The sequence below is a fragment of the Mesoplodon bidens genome (assembly GCF_964165515.1).
Source record: "Mesoplodon bidens genome assembly, chromosome: 12".
NCBI classification, from domain to species: Eukaryota; Metazoa; Chordata; class Mammalia; order Artiodactyla; family Ziphiidae; genus Mesoplodon; species Mesoplodon bidens.
Window position 1 is genome coordinate 18,478,045 of NC_138168.1, and position 21,862 is coordinate 18,499,906.

Sequence of the window (21,862 nt, forward strand, 5' to 3'; positions counted from 1 at the left end):
GAAGCCTAATCCTCAGCTCCCAGCCCGCACCCGCCCCGATGGGTGAGCAGACAAGCTTCTTGGGCTGGTGAGTGTCAGTCGGCACTGACCTTCTGTGCAGGAATCTCTCCACTTTGCCCTTCGCACCCCTGTGGCTGTGCTCTCCTCCACATCTCTGAAGCTTCCCCCCTCCACCACCCACAGTCTCTGCCCACGAAAGGGCTTCCTAGTGTGTGGAAACCTTTCCTCCTTCACGGCTCCCTCTAACTGGTGCAGGCCCCATCCGTATTCTTCTTTCTCTGTTTATTCTTTATTCTTCTGAACTACCCAGGTACGTGGGGAGTTTCTTGCCTTTTGGGAAGTCTGAGGTCTTCTGCCAGCGTTCAGTAGGTGTTCTGTAGGAGTTGTTCCACATGTAGATGTATTTCTGATGTATCTGTGGGGAGGAAGGTGATCTCCGCATTCTATTCTTCTGTCATCTTGAAGCTCCTCCCCTAAACCACTATTTTAAGTTATTTTTTTTACCTGCCAAAATCTCTCTTCTTTCCTTCTACAATTGAAAATATGATAGACACCTTATTATTGTCCTACTTGTCACTCTGGCTCTGTTGATTTTAGTTCCGTCATTCTTTTTCTCTCTCTTCCCCAGATTAATTCCTGTTTATATATGTATGTGTATATATATATATATATATATATATATATATATATATATATATATATATATATATATAATAAATATATCAGGGACTTTTTGTAGTTTTTGCTTGGGTGTTTTTATGCAGTTTTACATTTTTTTCTGTGAGTTCAATCCATAAAAAGCTCTCCTACCACTACCACAATCACAAGTGTCAGTATTTCTCTTGTGTGCTATTTTGTTTCTTGTTTTGTTTTGTTTTTTAATCTCCAAGATTTTTCTCTCTTTGTGGTGAATCAGGTAAATTTTCAGGGACCCTAAACAAGGATTGTCAGGTAAATACATCTCATTTTAAGCATCAAGTATGTATAATTAGACACAAACTTCAATTTCTATCAAAGTGATCCTAACTCCACTTTACATAATATGTTAATTATTTTTTAATGAAATTTACAATTTTAAATGAGACAGCTTTGGTAAATGGGGCACTTTCAAGAAGCTGAACTTTTGGAGAAAAAGAATGGAGTAGATATGATAAATATGTTATGTCCTGCCCATATAATTTTACCTAGTAAAACCAATTTAATTTTCTAAATATACCTTTGTAAATGCTTCTTTCTTTCTCAAAAGACTCTGACTACATTATTTTTGTTTATGTTACATAGCAGAAAGATGAACTTGAGAGTTATATAAACTTGGTCATTAGATTCTATAAGAGTGAAATACATATTTTAGCTGTATACTCTTTGGTTTCTTCATCTGCTGAATGAAGGAAATATAGCACACCTTCCCTCTTGCTGTGTAGAATGAATGAGATAGAAAATACATCCCACGTTTGGTCAGTAGAACATAGCTATTAGGCTTGAGCAGACTTGTTTTCCAAGACCATCTTTATAAATTCCTGCCTCTCTGACTTTTAGAATATTCTTTAAGCTTTCTATATTTTAATTTCTGATCTGTAAAATTTTGATAATTATAAATATTTATTTAATGGGTCTTTCTGTGAATTAAATGAAATCGTCCATGCTAAATACTTAGTAAAATGACAGACAGATAATAAACATTCAATTAATCTTAGCTGTTCTTACTTTTGCTATTGTTTGACATAGCAAATCTTCATCCAATATTTATTTTTTCTATTTTACTAATGCAGTTAAACACAGTCTCCTTTTTTCCTAGCATTTGAGTATTTATACAATTGTCTTCTACCTACTTTTTTTTTTTTTTTTTTTTTTTTTTTTTTTTTTTTTTTTTTTTTTTTGCTGTACGCGGGCCTCTCACTGCTGTGGCCTCTCCCGTTGTGGAGCACAGGCTCCGGACACACAGGCTCCGCGGCCATGGCTCGCGGGCCCAGCCGCTCCGCGGCATGTGGGATCTTCCGGGATAGGGGCACGAACCCGTGTCCCCTGCATCGGCAGGCGGACTCTCAACCACTGCGCCACCAGGGAAGCCCTTCTACCTACTTTTATAAACTTATTTTTCAATATTTCTCTAAACTAGTCATCTGCTCTAATCTAATAGCTCTAGTGGTTGTATTATGCACAAGTCATACACATTCACATATTCTCTGCAGTAGCTAGTATTTTTTACCTTCTCTAGAATGAAGTCTTTCTTCCTTTCCCTTACTTCTCCATAAATTACTTCCTTTACTCCTTCTGATTTACGAAGGTCTTGGCAGCAAGGCCTATGGTCCAGCCAAATTTACAGGGCTATTTTATAGCAAATATAAGGTATTGAATAAATGTTTCATAATCGAGAAAGTGAAAGGTACGTGGTTGTCTTAATCTTAAAGAAATTTCAAAGTATTATGACTCTTTTCAGACAGATATACTTCAGAATAAGTATGAGGCAAACTTTTTATTCTTTTTTTTTTTCAATTTGGATGTGGAGTCAAGGTTTATATTTGAGTATTGTACACTCTTGTGCCATATATAGAATGGAAAGGATCACAGTTTTCACTACATGTTTTATTAGGACACGGAAAGGAACATTGGAAGAAATACACCATTTCTTATAAATGAAAGGTATGGTCTTGCTATAAACAGCCATGTAGATAATATGAATACCTGCTTATCTTTGACTCAGAATGTCTTCAGTTTACATACCAACTATGAAAATTGCATGATTATTTTCTTCCTAAAGTGAAAAAAGTATAATAACTACTTTTATCCTTGTAATATTGAATGCACCGATGCTTCCCCCTGTAGAATGTTGAATTGGCTATCATTAGTGACAGATGTTCTGTACATTGCAGTAACACTGCCTATATAATTGTGATAATTTTCCACTTCTGATTTGTCAGTTTCAGTGATTTAAAAATCGCTTGATGACTGCCTGAAAATGACTGATGTTTTTCCTCTATTAAGTATTTCTGCTGGTACAGTGTAAGTCTTTTTTAATGAGTTCTTGATTTCTGTTGAAGTCTGTATGTCTTAATACTTTGTTCAACTAAACAGGTGTGACAATTTACAAAATTCCATGCAGAAACTCTCTAATTGCTCAATCTTGGGACTTCAAAATGTGTTTTATGGAGTAGAGCCATAAACTTATTTTTTAGATACAGAAACATTTTTGAACATATGGCTTCAACATTTAGCTAGTGAAAAAACTTGAAAATGAAAATCTAGAAAGTTACACTTACCAAATGATTTAACTTTAATATATAGATAAGTTTGTTATTCTATTTTCTCTATTTTTCTGGCTTAATTAATTAATTAATTTACATCTTTATTGGAGTATATTTGCTTTACAGTGATGTGTTAGCTTCTGCTTTATAACAAAGTGAATCAGTTACATATAGACATATATTCCCATATCTCTTCACTCTTGCATCTCCTTCCCTCCCACCCTCCCTATCCCACCCCTCTAGGTGGTCACAGAGCACTGATCTGATCTCCCTGTGCTATGCGGCTGCTTTCCCCTAGCTATCTATTTTACATTTGGTAATGTATATATTTCCATGCCACTATCTCACTTTGTCACAACTTACCCTTCCCCCTCCCCGTATCCTCAAGTCCATTCTCTAGTAGGTCTGTGTCTCTTTTATTCCTGTCTTACCCCTAGGTTCTTTATGTCATATTTTTTCTTAGATTCCATATATATGTGTTAGCATATGGTATTTGTCTTTTCTCTTTCTGACTTACTTCACTCTGTATGACAGACTCTAGTTCCATCAAGCTCACTACAAATAACTCAATTTCGTTTCTTTTTATGGCTGAGTAATATTCCATTGTATATATATGCCATATCTTCTTTATCCATTCATCCAATAATGGACACTTAGGTTGCTTCCATCTCCTTGTTGTCATAAATAGAGCTGCAATGAATATTTTGGTACGTGACTCTTTTTGAATTATGTTTTTCTCAGGGTATATGCCCAGTAGTGGGATTGCTTGGTCATATGATAGTTCTATTTGTAGTTTTTTAAGGAACCTCCATGCTCTTCTCCATAGTGGCTGTACCAAGTCACATTCTCACCAGCAGTGCAAGAGTCTTCCCTTTTCTCCACACCCTCTCCAGCATTTAATGTTTCTAGATTTTTTGATGATGGTCATTCTGACCGGTGTGAGATGATATCTCATTGTAGTTTTGATTTGCATTTCTCTAATGATTAATGATGTTGAACATTCTTTCATGTGTTTGTTGGCAATCTGTTTATCTTCTTTGGAGAAATGTCTATTTATGTCTTCTGCCCATTTTTGGATTGGGTTGTTTTTTTTTTATTGTTGTTGTTGTTGTTGTTATTGAGCTGCATGAGCTGCTTGTAATTTTTGGTGATTAATCATTTGTCAGTTGCTTCATTTGCAAATATTTTCTCCCATTCTGCGGGCTGTCTTTTGGTCTTCTTTATGGTTTCCTTTGTTGTGCAAAAGCTTTTAAGTTTCATTAGGTCCCATTTGTTTAGTTTTGTTTTTATTTCTATTTCTCTAGGAGGTGGGTCAAAAAAGGTTTTGCTGTGATTTATGTCACAGAGTGTTCTGCCTATGTTTTCCTCTAAGAGTTTCATAGTTTCTGGCCTTACAGTTAGGTATTTAATCCATTTTGAGCTTATTTTTTTATGGTGTTAGGGAGTGTTCTAATCTGATGCTTTTATATGTACCTGTCCAGTTGTCCCAGCACCACTTCTTGAAGAGGCTGTCCTTTCTCCACTGTACATTCCTGCCTCCTTTATCAAAAATAAGGTGACCATATGTGAGTGTGTTTTTCTCTGGGCTTTCTATCCTGTTCCATTGATCTATAGTTCTGTTTTTGGGCCAGTACCATACTGTCTAGATTATTGTACCTTTGTTATATAGTCTGAAGTCAGGGAGCCTGATTCCTCCAGCTCCATTTTTCGTTCTCAATATTGCTTTGGCTATTCAGGGTCTTTTGTGTTTCCATACAATTTGTGAAAATTTTTGTTCTAGTTATGTGAAAAATGCCAGTGGTATCTTGATAGGGATTGCATTGAATCTGTAGATTGCTTTGGGTAGTAGAGTCACTTTCAAAATGTTGATTCTTCCAATCCAAGAACATGGTATATCTCTCCATCTATTTGTATCATCTTTAATTTATTTCATCAGTGTCTTATAATTTTCTGCATACAGGTCCTATTTTCTCTTTTATGCTCAATGATATTACAGTTTCAGATGCTGTCTATAAATCCCAATGCAATAATTACTAAAGTATCATTATAAATATCCTTTTCAATATATATGATCATAATTTATATATTTAATATGCTGACTTTATTACAGTTATCAAACATTCCACTTTTTGCAGTCTTCAACACTATGTCCCGGCTGACCCAAAAACTCTATCAACTACATGCTTCCTAGTTTCAGGAGCAGTTTTAGAAATGGCCTGCAGTAGATTGAAGAGAAATATTTGCAAATAATTAATACATTTTGATACCAAATTCTGCCTCCATTCAGTGGAATTCTTCAAGCTATAGAGCAACCTTAAAAACAATGAGATAATAAATTAAGGTGTACATTTTAATAAGATATCAATTGACTAATTTGGGGCAAAAAGGAATTTACTTTCTGTCACTTGTACATTAGATTTTATTTTCGTGGTGTCTCTCTCCTTATCTATGGCAGATTGACTGTAATGGCTCTACTTGATATACTGGATATACTAAAGCTTAGATACTTTAAGTAGCATTTTTCACAGAGTTTATTCTGTTTTCTAATAGACTGCAAACAACATGCAGTTTTACTGCTTATCTATTGCTGTGTAACAAAAGAACCCTAAAGTTAGTGGCTTACACCAATGATCACATTTATTTCTGTTCATGAGTCAGCAATTTGTTTTTGTCTTTTCTCTGATAATTGTCATTAGGGGTGGCTCCTAGGCTGGGTGCTAGAATCATCTGAAGAGTGCTTATATTCTTTAGCTAGAACTTCACAGTAGTTGCTTGCTCTCAGCTAGGAACTTACCTGTGCTGTTGTATGGAACACTTCCATGGACACTCTTACCATCTCCACATGGCATTAGGTTCCACACTATGGTACCAGGATTCCACAACAAGCTTCCAGAGAAAAGAATGAACTCTATCACCTCTTATGACCTAGCCTCAGAAGTGACAAAATAATTTTCTCTACATTCTATGTGCTGAGGATGTTATAAAAGCTCAATTGGGTTGAAGGTGGGGGGAGGTTCCCGAAGACAAAGTTCAGTTGAAAATATTGCTGCAGGCTTTTTTGATATGTCACAGAACATTTTTTTTTCTCTTTTATCCTGTGAAACCTAAGTGATTTTCTGGCTTCCTCTTCTGCAGCTTGGTATAGAAAAATACACTCACTCTACCATAGAATGTGCACCATGAGACCATTATTTCTTCCTCTCAGCCAACAATTGCATTTAGCAGACTACTGTTTTAGTCATATCTCTCAAAATCTTTCTGTGAGATCCATGCCACCCCACATTAGACTTGCTAATGATGTTGGCATTGTCATTTACTGTCTTCTTGGCTATTCATCATGAATTGATGGATCCAGCACTGAGTTTAAAATGTTTCTTTCCATTGTAAATACTATTTTCACTATGTTTAGATCTTACTGCAAATTATTTGACTTCCTCAACTCCAAGGATTATCACAATCATTTTACTGTAGCAACTCACACCCACAAAGATGCCAAGGACTTGTCATCATCCTCCATTATTAAGTTATTCCTCTAATTATTTCAGTGTCTTAATCCTTCTGCATTTCTGTTTTGGAGCCTAAGTTTTTTTTTCCCCCCCCTGTGGAGGCTATTTGTTTTGATAGAAAAATATGTTTTTAAGTTCAAGGACTTGGAAATGATTCCACGTCTGAATGTTTATTAATCTTGACCAAGAAACATAATTAACTTTTCTAAAGTTATGTCTCTTCATGTGCAGCAGTTGAAAAACAAAACAAAACAAACAAAAAGAGCATTATTTTGAAGTGTGTGTTAAATCTTGTATATATCAATAAAATCCTAGCATCTAGAAGGCACTAGATTATTGTTAGTTTCCTCTTGTGTAATGTTTTTTTCTCCCATAATAATCAAAACCTAGGTGTCACACTTCTAGTATATCCTGTGATGCATACTGTTATATTTGGATTATTCAGATCATGTGTTTTCTCTGCTCATTTTCAAGGCTACTGATCACTGGTAGAGAAAATGCCAACCTTTTGTATGGATTTACAAGCATGTATGTAGTCTTCAGACTCAGTAATACCCTCAATACTGATTTGCTTTCTTTGTTAAGTGCTTAAAAGCATATGCCTCTGATTGCCTTTTCCAAAATATCAAAGTTATTTTTGTTGTTCAATTTCCCTAAGTTTTCCTCATCCTATCTCCAGGCACCAGATAAATTTTATCTTCCTCACAGGACACAGCAAGTATGATATCCATTAACTTATATCTATAAAGATAATTTGTGTTCCCATTTATGTGTTATATATATGAGTGGTATACTGCAGTGAATTTTAAATAATTTGTAATTCATGATCAATGAAGAGTTCTTCAAAAAAATTCAAGGTATATTATTCAAAAACTCATTATAATTTGTAAGAGCTTGTAGGAATTTTTTTAAGTCAAAATATGTTTTGCAAACGTTCCCATAAGAATGTAAGTTTCTGAGCTTCCCTCGTGGTGCAGTGGTTGAGAGTCTGCCTGCTGATGCAGGGGTCACAGGTTTGTGCCCCGGTCCGGGAAGATCCCACATGCCACAGAGCAGCTGGGCCCATGAGCCATGTCCACTGAGCCTGTGCATCTGGAGCCTGTGCTCTGCAACAGGAGAGGCCACAACAGTGAGAGGCCCATGTACCTAAAAAAAAAAAAAAAGTGTGTAAGTTTCTGAATTTAAAATGATATAGAAAATAATTTTGAGTTATATGAATTCTTTGTATATTTTGGATATTAATCCCTTATCAAATAAATCATTTGCATATATCTTCTCCCATTCAGTAAGTGGCCTTTTCACTTTGTTAATAGTTTCCTTCACTGTGCAAAAGCTTTTTAGTTTTATGTAGTCCCATTTGTTTATGTTTGCTTTTTTCCCCATGCCTGAGAGACAGATGAAAAAAAAAAATACTGTTAAGACTGATATCAAACCGTTTATTGCCTGTGCTTTTTCTAGAATTCGTATGGTTTCAGGTCTTATATTTAAGTCTCTAATCCATATTGAATTTATCTCTGTGCATGATGTGGGAGAGTAATCGAGTTTGGTTTGAATGTAGTTGACCAGGTTTCCTAACACCACTTATTGAAGAGGCTGTTTCTTTTCCTTATTGTGTATTCTTGCCTCTTTTGACATAGATTAATTGTCCATTTAACTGTGAGTTCATTTCTGTTCCATTGATCAATTTGTCTGTTTTGCTGTCAGTGCCATATATTCTCTTTATTTATTTATTTTTAAAATTTTATTGGAGTATAGTTTCTTTACAATGTTGTGCTAGTTTCTGCTGTAAAGCAAAGTGAATCAGTTATACGTATACATATAACCACTTTTTTTTTAGATATCTTTCCCATTTAGGTCACCACATATAGTACCATACTGTTTTGACTGCTGCATCTTTTTTTTTTTTTTTTTTAGGAAGAGTGCGACCTTCAGCTTTGTTCTTCTTTCTTAACATTACTTAGGCTATTCAGGATCTTTTTTGTCTTCATATAAAATTTAGAATTATTTGCCCTAATTCTGTGAAATATGCCATTCTCTATATAGAAAATATATTAATAACATAAAACATAGCATAAACCAACCAAATATCTACTGCCATTTTGGTCTTATATTTAGTTTCTGATTAAGTTTTATTCAGAGCTAAAATAATGAGAAAAATTTATGAAATATAGAGACTAAAATAGTATTCTATGATGTTTACATGACATGGTACTATTTCCCTATTTTGAAGTTTAAAATGTCCTAAAATGTTTTATTAGAAATAGAGTAGTTATCTGTATAACCACATGGTTCCCATTGAGAGAAAAATACAAAAAAACTGTGATCCAAAATAGTGAAAAAAAAAATCAGTGAACTTCTATTTTCCATAACATTTCATTTTATACTCAGAAATATTTTTCTTTCCAATTTCTCTGGCTTCAGGGATACTGTGACAATACCACTGTGAATTTTTAAATTTTTGAGTAAATGTTCTTTCTGAATCATAGTAGATTTCAGTGTCAATTACCCTGATATCATAGCAGAAGTTAGGGAAGAGCTGGTGGTACAAGCTGAGCTAGTTGTCTAAGACATGAAAACCACTAATTTCTCCCCTCCTCCCAATTCAATTTACAGTCCTGTTTCTAGCATTCATCCACATTCTTCTTCATTTTACTTTCAGCTCCTACAAACTTTCTATGCTGTCTTTTTTCATACCTCTACCTTTACCTTCACAACTGAATAATATATCCACATCCATCTTCCTACAGGGATTTAGCATCTAGGCAACAATTTCCCTTTCTGACAGCACACTTAATAACTTTTTTCATTCATGTGGATGACACTTCAAATACTAGAGGATTATGATTCACTCAATCTTTTTTTTTTTTATGTTAACTCCTTACACCAGTGTTTTTATCAGCTCAGTTGCCTTCCAATTTCAAATTGCTTTTGTGTCTTTGGATTAGCTAACACAATTTTAATCAAATATTGACGTCTAATACTTAAATGAACATTATTTTTAATGCAAATAAGTATTGGAATGCATATGGAGATTGAACAGGTTGTATTAAGGACAAGATTTTCAATTTTAAAGCCAATCTGATATTTTAAACTCATGTAGATTAAATAATAATAATTAAAGTGCTGGTCATTAATTTTTATTTACTATATGCTGGATGTTGTGTTAATCATATTTTATGCATTGTTTACAAGTAATTTTCACAATGGTACTATATAATAACTCCCAGTATATTTCCCTTTATATCTGTTAGAGAAAAGTAAGCTCAGAAAGCTTTTATGAGTTTGAAAATTTCTCAGAACCATAGCTAATTATTGGTAGAAGTAAAATTTTTAAAGGTTAATGATACTAGGGGTTTTTCTTCTTAATGCTCAGTTGGAGATAGCTTTTAAGTCTCTGGCATAGATCTTTCTGCTGTTTGTCAATATTCCTTTAAAGCAGGTACTTTTAAAGGAAGATGGTGTCACCACAAAGTCTTCTAGAAACACCCATTTGCTGAGAAAGTGTTATTATATACCCAATCTATAATATATATCATTTTTAAAATTCATAAGTAAATTTTTAAATGCCACATGGAAGATGCTTCTGCATTTTCCTTTGATATAATTTTAAGTCACAGTGCAATCTGGCAATTTCTAAACTTAGGCTAAAGCTAGGGATTTAAAATCTTTCAAAATTTACTTACATCATTTCCTTAACAGATGCTTGGCAAAAGAGCTGGCTATGTATAGCTAAGGGAGAAATTTCTTTATGGATAATGAGAGATTTGTTGAAGTCTGAATTTCTCAGGATTATTTCAACTAACTGTTTATCTTCTTATGCTGAATTGTATTCACAAGTATTAATGAAAAATTGTTCCCCCTTTGAGAAGTACAAAATCAATATTTTAAAGAAATAAACAATAAGAATGATTTTAAAAGGAAAAATGATATTATTTCCCAGGAAGTTCATGTGACCCTAATAAATTTGAAAAAGTGAACATTTTTTTCATACTTTGATTTTTTTATCCTGTCTTTAGATTTATTGAGATGAAATATTTAATGACAACATACACAGGAATATTATGTTTTTGAAAAATTCAATGGATAATAAATATATCTATTTACATTTATCATATTAGAAATATGTCAATATGTTATGAAGAATTAAATGTGTAAGTGAAAGGATTACACTGAAATAAAACTAATCTGTTATAAATATAAAATAAATTTATAATTTATTACATATGTAAAATAAAAGTAATAATAATTTCTTAGATTTTCTATGCTTAAACAATGTACAACATTATTATCATTTTATTGTAATTTACTTAAAGGATCAAAAGATTGTTGGTCCCCTACTGCTTGCAATATAATGCTTAATGGAGTCATGGGCTTTAGCATTTAGCAAATAAAAATACAAAAATCCAGTTAACTTTGAATTCCAGATAAACAATGGATTTTCCTATATAGAATGACACACTCTTATTCTGAAAAAAATTATCTGAAATTTAAATCTAATGCTATGTTATATACATATTATCTGGCACCCTAGAAGGGAATTTGAGTTTTGATTTTGTTTCTTTTTTGCTTCAAGAGAAAAATTAATTTGACCAAAGAGGTAAAGAGAGGTATCCAAGATCAATCAGATAGCTTTGTTTCTCCAAATAAATCACATAGATATTAAATATTAAATACTAAAATAATCCTGATGCCATGTCACATAGAATCCTACTATTTCAACAGCTTTGAAAGACATTAAAGATGAGTTTCAGGGACCTGGATGAGACATTTATGTGGAGAAGAATTTTGGTTTGTATTTCTTGAAACCTGGCAATCACAGAGAACTGAAATTTCTCCTTTGGAAATCTCCTTCTCCAGTGTTCCAATGGGGCTTACTCTACATCGTAATCATGTGTATATGGACATGTATGTTTCCTCTTGTTCCTTTCTGAATTTAAGGGGAACTGGAATATAAGGCAGTCAAGCAGATAAAGGTGGTTATATTCAGATTCTCTGAGGCAAAATAGGATTATGCATCAAGAAAATAAATGACCTTAAAAACCTGGAAATAGGCTATAAGTCAGTCCTAGACTTCTTCATGGTGCACAGAACATGTCTTAACTAAATCCATCAGATAACCCAACTGGGTGGTAACATAAGGAAATACCTAGGATAAGTAATAGAAAACCTCCCTCTTCCTTGCCCAAGAAAGCATGAGGAGACTTTGGAAATGGAGATAAAATATAAAATAAGTCAGATGCATATGTTGATTTCTCTTTTCCTGGCTTTGGCTCTGCAAGGGAAGGAACTGGTCCCTTAGACAAAAGAGGAGGTACAGAAGGTATAACCGAGCAAGGTCTCACTTGCTTCTGCAGAAAGCCAAACTCTTACAGCAGCAAAGTAAGGGTTTATTGCAGGATGACAAGCTAGGGAGTGGGGACAAGCCTCAGATCCATCCCCACTCATCCTCTGAGTTTGGGGGTTCTCAACGGGAAAGAAAAAAGAGGATGCGATTAACCATGGTCTTGTGACATTTCTTAATCGTAGTTCCAGGAGTCAGGATGTCTCTGGTTTAGGATTCTCTGGAAAGGTGTTCCATGCTCAGGGTCTGGGAGTTCATCTTGCCCTGGAGAAAGAACCTGAGTTTGAAAGTTAATCATGATATATATAGTAGCAATTTTAGTCACCTGACATGGTTAATTAGTATTCAGTTAGCACAGGAATGAGGCCAGAGGCAACAAGAAAGGGAATAAATTTTTGAATAAAGAGATTAATCATAAACTTGGTAAAGGGACTGGGTTTTAGGGGGACACGGTTTCAGGAGGAGAGGAGATCTGTTGCCAAGATTCCCTGTTTAAGGTTTTGAAAACAGCACGTCATAAAACTGGCTGTCTCTTATAAGGGTAAAATGTCACAAGAAGACTCAAGGTTTTACTTTCCTTATCCACCCTCCTTTCTTCTATGGTGTAAATCCAACAGAAAAGTCACTGACTCTCTGGCTGGAGACTAGAGTGGAGAGACCTGGGCAGGTACGTGGTCCCATAATGCCAGTAATCTGACTTATTTTCAAGAGTAACATTTACAATGTAGCTATTAACCCCTTCTAACTTTTAGATATTGTAAATACATTCCTCAATCTATTAACATTGCCCAATGCACATTTCACTGAAAAATAATCTATACTCCATCAATTTTTACTAATACAGTTTTTGTAGTATGTTTTAATTCTGTCTGGACAATTATCCCTACACATTATTATTATTTTCTAATGTTAATTTATCCAATTGTGGCTCTTTATACTTAACCATATATTTTCAAATAATTTAAAGAATTTCAATATGTGAAATTTTATGTGACTCAAATTAGCAGAGTAATCTGGAGAGAATGGAAATTGTGTTAATTCGTGGCACCTGATAAGGTGGAATACTTCTTCATTTATTCAAAGTTCTTAATGTCCTTTATTATAGTTTTATTCTCATAAGAATCTTGTATGTGTATGTGTGTGTGTACATATTTATATGAGTCGTGTGTCAGATAGTTTTCTTTACTCTAGTGAATAGCTCATTTATGAATATATTTTATAACTGTTAGCATTTTTGTAAGGAAATGACATTGAGTGTCATGCATTGATTTTGTATCCTGCAACCTTGTGCAACTCATATTAATTGAGTGTTTTATCTGTTCATTCTATGTATTTTCTTTTGGTAAATAATTTAATTTTTCTATAAATAGTTATAATATTAACATTTCCCTTACTATTCTTATATCAAATATATCTGTGTGTACTTGTCCCTACTTCATTTATTTCTTTACTGCAGGCTAAGGCCTGTTTACTCAAAAGCCCGCAGGTGTCAAACTAAAGTTTTCACATATCCAATTGTTTTAAAAATAGCTGAAACGAACTGATTCTTAGCCATTTAAAACTTGTCTGCTCTGTATAACCTGGGAAACTATATCCAGCATCTGTATGCCACTGAGATGTTAGGGCCTTACAGTGATAAAACCCAAAGCCACTATATCCTTCAGATCTCTCTGACTCCCAAGACTCCTCACATTGCTGCTGAGTGGCATCACTTAGGAAAACAAGCACCCTCTCTCACTCTTCTCTTCCCCAGGATTTCCCTCACCTTCCATCTCTTCTGGACCTTGGCCTCTTTCCTTAAGCCTCTGGGAGCTCTCCTGCTGTGAGGGACTTGCCCCTGCAGGCAACCCTTCCAAGCACCATCTAATAAAGTTTGGTGTGTGCTACTGCCTGTTTGTGTTTCTTTTTCTTTGTTTAGTCCCAAGTTTTCTCAAACCCCTACCTAATTCTTATTTCCTTTTTATTATTTTTTTTCTTATTGAATTGACCAAGACCTCCAGGTCTATAATAGATAGTTGTGGTAATAGTGTTATGGAACTCAGGTTTTCCTGCTGCCACTCAAAGGCAATAATCAAGAGGCAAGTGTTGGTAGAAAGGAAAGTTGCTTTAATCAGAGGAGCAGGAAATCTGGGGAGAAGGTGGACTCATGTCCTGAGACTAACATCTAAGATTCTTCTCAGCCATGACAATTTTTAAAGGGAAAAAGGAGAAAAAATCTCAGTTAATCATTAAGGTAGGAGGTCAGATTCTTCATCATTTTTCCACGGTGGGCAGACCTGCTGACTTCTCCTGATCTTCCTCTGGATGCAATCTTTCCCACATGGTCCACCTGCAAATTTGCTAAGGGGGGAAGTTAGGGGTAGAGAGTCAGTCATTCTTTAACTACTTACTTTTTCATTATTACTCTATCCAGGAAAGGAATCAACAGGTTAGTCAAGGCATTATGTACAGTCAGTAGAGCAGAAGTCAGGAGTTAGGTTAAATGTTACCTAGTGATCTCATTTTTATGATAAAGGTCTAAGGGGAACAAAAATAGGTGAGCAAGAAAGAAGCAAAGTGCTGCTTACAACAGTGGGTTTTTTAACTGTGTTCCTGATATTAAAGGGAACTAATCTAAAATTCTCAATTTTTTATAATATTTTCATTGGCCAACATATTTTCCATGTTTTTAGTTTCAAGTGTCCTGAGTGGATTTGTTCCTCATAGTGGTATATATTATATTTTGTTTTATGGGTTCTCTTTCTTTCAACTCATTTGCATTATTGTCATAATTTATGCTTTTGGTTTCAACTTTTTCTTTTCTTTTTCCTATTTAAGTTCAGTTTGTTTTATTTGGTATTTTTTTGTTTTTCTTTCATGTCACATTTTGGAAAATGATTCATCCCATACTTAATCTTACCACTAGTTTCTTTTTTGTTGTTGTTTGTTTGTTTGTTTGGTACTTGGGCCTCTCACTGTTGTGGCTTCTCCCATTGCAGAGCACAGGCTCCGGACACACAGACTCAGTGGCCATGGCTCACGGGCCCAGCCACTCTGCAGCACGTGGGATCTTCCCGGACAGGGGCATGAACGTGTGTCCCCTGCATTGGCAGGTGGACTCTCAACCACTGTGCCACCAGGGAAGCCCTCTTTGTTTTTTAATACACTCTTTTCTTTTGGCTGTGTTGGGTCTTTGTTACTGTGCACAGGCTTTCTTTAGTTTTGGTGAGCAGTGATTACTCTTCATTGTGGTGTGCGGGTTTCTCATTATGGTGGCTTCTCTTGTTGCAGACCACAGGCTCTAGTTGCATGGGCTTCAGTAGCTGTGGCAGGCGGGCTCAACAGTTGTGTCTCATGGGCTCTAGAGACAGTCTCAGTAGTTGTGGCACACAGGCTTAGCTGTTCTACCACATGTGGGATCTTCCCAGACCAGGGATAGAACCCGTGTCCCCTGCATTGGTAGGTGGATTCTTAACCACTACACCACCAGGGAAGTCCCTTAATACACTTTTTAAACTATATGTATTTGTAAATGTCAATAATAAAACATCTTTTTTAATGCATCTGCCATAAAATATATATATACAAAGTTTTTCAATAAAATCTTTAACTCATATTTATTGTCTCCTTTACCTCAATTCCCTTTCTTATGCCCAATTCTTATTCTTATTCTTATTTGGAATCATATAATAAGTAAATAATCATATATGACAAGATAATAATGGGCTGGGACAATTGTTTAAATTTGTTTTGTTTATCATACATCCCACTTTGCCTAGGACACTAAATGTAATTAAAAATTATTTTGCGGGGCTTCCCTGGTGGCACAGTGGTTGAGAGTCCGCCTGCCGCTGCAAGGGACACGGGTTCGTGCCCTGGTCCAGGAAGATCCCACATGCCGTGGAGCGCCTGGGGCCATGAGCCATGGCCGCTGAGCCTGCGCGTCCAGAGCCTGTGCTCCGCAACAGGAGAGGCCACAGCAATGAGAGGCCCACATACCACAAAAAAAAAAAAAAAAAAAAAAAAAAAAAAAAAAAAGAAGGCAGAATCAGAGGGGCTGGAGTACACATGGGACACCTCGATGTCAGGGGCAAAGTAATCCAGAAAATCCTCCAGAATGCACAGGCTGGAGGAACTGTGGGAGCAACAGCGTGGTTTGTTGGAAGACATCAGACTAGACAGAGAGGAAAACAACATTTAATGAGAATCTTCTATGAGCTAGTGTGCATCGTCTATAGACATGGTTTTAATCCCATGTTAGAAATGAGGTGAGATCCAGGAAACCTGATTTCAGGCCTGGGTCTAAAAAAAAAAAAAAAAAAAAAAAAAAAAAAAAAATTATTTTGCTAATTCTCTGTTTTATTACATATTTTCTTTCTCAAATTGTATGATTTTCTTTTGATATTCGAAGAATTTCCTCTAGTTCATCTTTTAAAAATAGATTTTTTGCAATGTCAATTTTGTTGTTTCTAACTCTGTTGCCAATTTAATTGTATTTGTATTTGTCCATGAACTCTAACATGTTCATCTCCTTCTTTTCCATTTCATTCTCTTATTTTTTTTTTCCTATTGGTATTTTTCTCTTTCCATTTTATAGACAGCATATGTTCCTGGATAGCAAGAAGTTTTATTTATTCATACAGTACATTGTTTTCACATTTATGTGTTTCTGTACTCAAATAAATAGTATTTTTCTCTATTTTTGGATCACTTAGTCATAAATTATTGCTGCTAATTTTTCAACATTACCTAGAGAAGTAAAAGCAACACCAATTCAGGAATTTTTAATTATCAGTTCATAAGATTGCTTTAGCTATGCTCTCTCTTCATATGGGTGATGGCTAAATAAATTTCTCAGTCCCACACACCTGGAGCAAAAATTAAGTTCCCAGCCTAGTCAGCGTTTCTTGTTAGACCTCCACAGTGACTCTGTACTACTATGGTCAGTTTGCTCTTGTCACCGATTGATCTTACTTTCATACTCCAAACCTACAGAGTGCATGAAGAACTAAGTTTCAACACTATACCCCTGCATACTCACATAAAGTATTTTAGGGAGTTGCTGCTTCTGAATAGATGGAACAAAATTGGGGAAAAGAAGGGATTGAGTAGAGATAGGGCTCTGATCTATTAAGAGGAAACTTCTAAGTATAGACTTTAGGTTAACAAATTAGGGATCAAAACCAAGAAAATGTGTGACTCCCTATTTCTTTTGGGTGATATAAAGACAAATTGTTTTTATCCTGGTTCCATTAGCCTTGCTGTAGAAATTCAGCTTTGGGATTCAGTTGTACTACAAACACTAGTCTTATTTTCAATTTTCACAGGTATATTTGACAGGTTTTGGGGAATATTTTATCAGCAATTACAACTAAGACATAATTTAAGTCAGACAATATAATTTTCTATTTTGTGGTCCATAAAATTTAACACTAAATAAATGATACAGTCAAGGGAAACATTTTTAAAAATCTATGCTTTGTAGCTTTTTATCTAACCCCAACAAGTTTTATCAAAATTTATTCTTGGCTTCAGGTCTCCATACCTCCATGTTCTTGGTTGTATGTCTAAAATTTCAATTAAAATGCATGCATATGTGCACTTTTGAATGAGTTGTGCACTAAAGGGAGCTGACTTATTGTGTAGAGTTATGCTACATGACAATGTATATCCATTTATGAGAATCTAATAAGCTATAAAGAATTGAAAATGCTGCTGAAATCTGAAAAAAAACTTGATTTTCTCTAGGATAAAGATGAAAGAAACAAATCACATGTTTGCATGTAATCAAGGTTTTAAAAGCATATATTATACCCTTAAGAGGTAATTGGAAGTATATCCCAAATGTTTCAGACTCAGTGATCCTTTAGATTTTTTTGTGTGTTTTTAACTTTATTTTATTCTTTGTATTTTTGTGTATTTAATCACCAAATTTTTGGAATATTTTGACTCATGTTTTAAGAAAGCAAACTCTTTTCATAAACATTTTACCCAATATATGATCATAACCTATTGTATTTTATATGTGATAGAAAATATTTTATGCACAAATGAATTCATCCATTCTCCTCCTTCACTGGACAAATATTTACTGGTCACCTGTATGTTAAGCATTATACCAGGCACTTGGAGACATCAGTGAATAAAACAGACCAATATTTCAGCTCTCAGAGATATTACATTCTATTGGACACAAATAGAAATAATAACTAAAAATATAGAAAGGAAATAACTTTACATTAATAAATGATAAGTGAATAAAAATAGAAAATAGCAAAGCAGCATGAGACGATCAGCAAATGCTGAGTGACAGAAGGTACCAATTTTATACAAGGTGGTCAAGAGAGACATCATGTAAAAAGTGACATTTGAGCACAGATTTGAAAGATGTAAGGGATTTAACCATGGCAGATGATGGGGAAGAAACTTCTGGACAAAAGAAACAGCTAGTGCAATATCCCTAAAAGAAGATTGTGTATGGGGATAATTGGAAAAGTGAGAGTACGATGAAATAAAGTCAGAAAAAATAAGTGAGTCAGATTCTCAGAGCACATCTGAAGGACTTTCATTCTGACCTTGTTATAGGGAGACCCTGAAGCATTTTGAGCAGAGAAGCAAAATGGCCTGACATTTCAGAAGGATGATTCTTGCTGCTGAGATGAGAGTAGAACGCAGCAGGGCTGAGGCAGAAGTAAGGACTCCAGCAGCAATAATCCAGAGCTGGGAAATAAAATTCTTTATGAAAGAATATCATTTTGAATATTTGAAAATCAAAAATAATTTAATTATTGAATTATAAAATAGAAACTTTCAGCAAAATTAACTGCAACTAATGAGATTGGAAAGTGTGTATATGCTAAAATTTTGACATACTGACAACATATAATAATGATAATTAAAAGTACACATAGTTTGAAATGTAAACCATATAACTCATAATTTAAAATATCTCTTGTGAGGTAATAAGGAGTTTTAAATTCAGTGAGAGATTACATTAAATTATAAACTTAGAAGCTCTTGTGAAACTTAAGAATCATGTTGTGAAATCAAAATACAGTGATGATAATCATGGGATATTTCAGCAGTTGACTTATGTAGAAGTTGTTTCTGTATGGGTATAGGCAAACACACAATTCAAGGATAAATGATATTATAAATATGATTTTAATAATACTACTTTTTATCCTCATTCATTGAAATATTTTTTTAGTTTTTATTTTTAAAGTAGCATACAGTAAAATTGGCTGTATGTGTGTTTTGTAGTTCTAGGAATTTTAACACATCCATAGATTTCTATAATCACCATTACAATTAGGATGCAAAACAGTTTTGTCACCCCAAAAACTTCCTTGGGGCTATTCCTTTTTAGTCACATTCTCCCCCATCCAGAACCCTGGCAACCACTGTTCAATTTTTTGTCATTAGAGTTTGTCTTTTCAAGAGCATCATATAATGGAATAATGCATTACATAAACTTTAGAGACTGGGTTCTTTCCCCCATCATATCTTAGAGATCTCTCCAAGGACTGCATGAAGGCATAGTTCATTCCTTTTTACTGCTGAGTAGTATCCAATTATGTAGATGTGCCATAGTTTATGTATCCACTCATTTAAGGACATTTGAGTTATTTGCATTTTTTATGATTATAGATAAATCTGCTATAAGCATTCATGTATAGGACTTATGTTTCATTCTCTAGGGTAATAAGATTTTATTTTCTATGGTAAATACTTAAGAATAGCATTACTAGGTCATATGGCAGTGAATGTTTAACTTTATGAGAAGCTGCCAAACCATTTCCAAAGTGGCTGTCTTATATTCTCACTTCCCACCAGTAAGGTATGAGTCCGTTAGTTGACATTTCCAGTAACACTGTTGTTGTAATGTTTTCCTTATTTATTTTTTTTTTCCTTTTAGCCATTCTAATAAGGGAGCAGTGGTAACTCATTGTGGTGCAAGATATTTGAAAAGTCAGATTTAATTTTTTTTTTCAGTAACCTTGAAACTTGAGAAAGGGTAATGAGTTTAAACATTTCAGGGATGATCAAGGGAAAAACCCAGGATCACTAGGTGGCAGAAACACACAGAGAGCTTCATTTGGGTTTGGTTAGTGTTACAAGTGAGAAGACCTTTATCTCCCATCAGGAGACTTCTCAGAGGCAGGAGCTCAGAGTCACAACCCAGAAGGCAAAGAAGGTCAAGAAACTCCTGGGGAAGAGGGATGCGGAGAGGGGCCTCACATGTCTGGATGATGTCCCTCAGCAGCGCAGCTGGGAGTCTCCAGGGCAGGGAACTAGGGGTCTTTTGTAGTTCCAGGTTATGTCTTACCTATGGTTAGCAAATGCCAGTGCACTTTTGCTGTGTATATAATGCAGGGAGGCTCTAATTTGCTAAAATAATGCTTATGGGGGGTTATATGCAAAGCAATTGGATGTGCAAAAATTTGAGTCAGGCACTGGTGGGCTTTTGAGTTAATGGTCTCAGCTTGCTGTCAAGAAGTAAATAATATAGGGGCCAATATATAGGAACCTTTGTCTGACAGAGGAAACAGAGCTATAGAGTCCTATAGTTGATACGATTCAATCAATCATATGAATCATGAGACACTTTCTGTAGAAAATCATAACATTTTACTAATGTTTGAGAAAGTAAAATTGGAAGATAAAATGAAACTTTTTTCAGTAACTTCTTTCTTAATGTTTGATATAGAAACAAAATTTTATCGTCATATTTGAAGATAGTATTATTGACCATTTAATAAACTTTCTTACCTAAAAGTAGAGCTATTCCAAATCTTTTGAAGGAATGCATTGTGTAAATGGAAGAGTTTCTCAATTTAATGTTATAGTTTAAGGATGTGAAAGTGTGTGTGTGTGTGTGTGTGTGTGTGTGTTGCTATTGATACATATTAAATATTAATTTGACAACCCTTGTGTCATTTGAGAATCCCATTGATTATTCAGGCCAAAATATCACTAAGTATCACCAAAACACATTTTTGTGTACTTGACAGGGGAAGTGGCCAAGGGAAGATCTGGGTACACTGAAACCGGCTTTTGGTTCTGGATCAGCATCAATCTGAATAGATTCAGCTAACAGCTATTTAATCTCCTTCCTCTTATTGTCAACACTGTAATTTTTTCCAAATGGCCTGATGATAGTGCACACATTTCCAGTGCTGGGGAGATGAGATAAACAGTTCACAAACGTGGAGCATTTCCCTTGCTTTCTGAACCATATAGAGCACAAACACAGAAAAAAAATTATAAAGATGGAAGACCTCGAGACTTTAATATTGTATGATGACATAAACCACATTTTCATTCTGCATTAAAAAAATGTAACTCTTTGTATTATGGCAAGAATACATGTATAATTTTGTACATAGAAGTCTTTGTCTTTCTTTTGTGGATTTATTAAGTTAGATGTTAATTTACAAAGACGTGATTATCCCTAGGGGGATAATATTTGATGAGAATAAAGTTTAGGAGACACAATAATCCCTGGATATGTTCTTCTTTCTTTCCCACTAATTGTCTGCATATTTTCTTTCTTTCTTTCTTTCCTCCTCCCTCCCTCTCTCTCTCCCTCTCTCCCTCCCTCCCTTTCTCCCTTCTTTCTTCCTTCCTTTCTTTCTTCCTTCCTTCCTTCCTTCCTTCCTTCCTTTCTTTCTTTCTTTCTTTCTTTCTTTCTTTCTTTCTTTCTTTCTTTCTTTCTTTCATTCTTTCTCTTTCTTTCTTTCTATCCCCATTCCTTTTTTTCCTCTTTGGACCATCACTGAGAAGAATTTAAG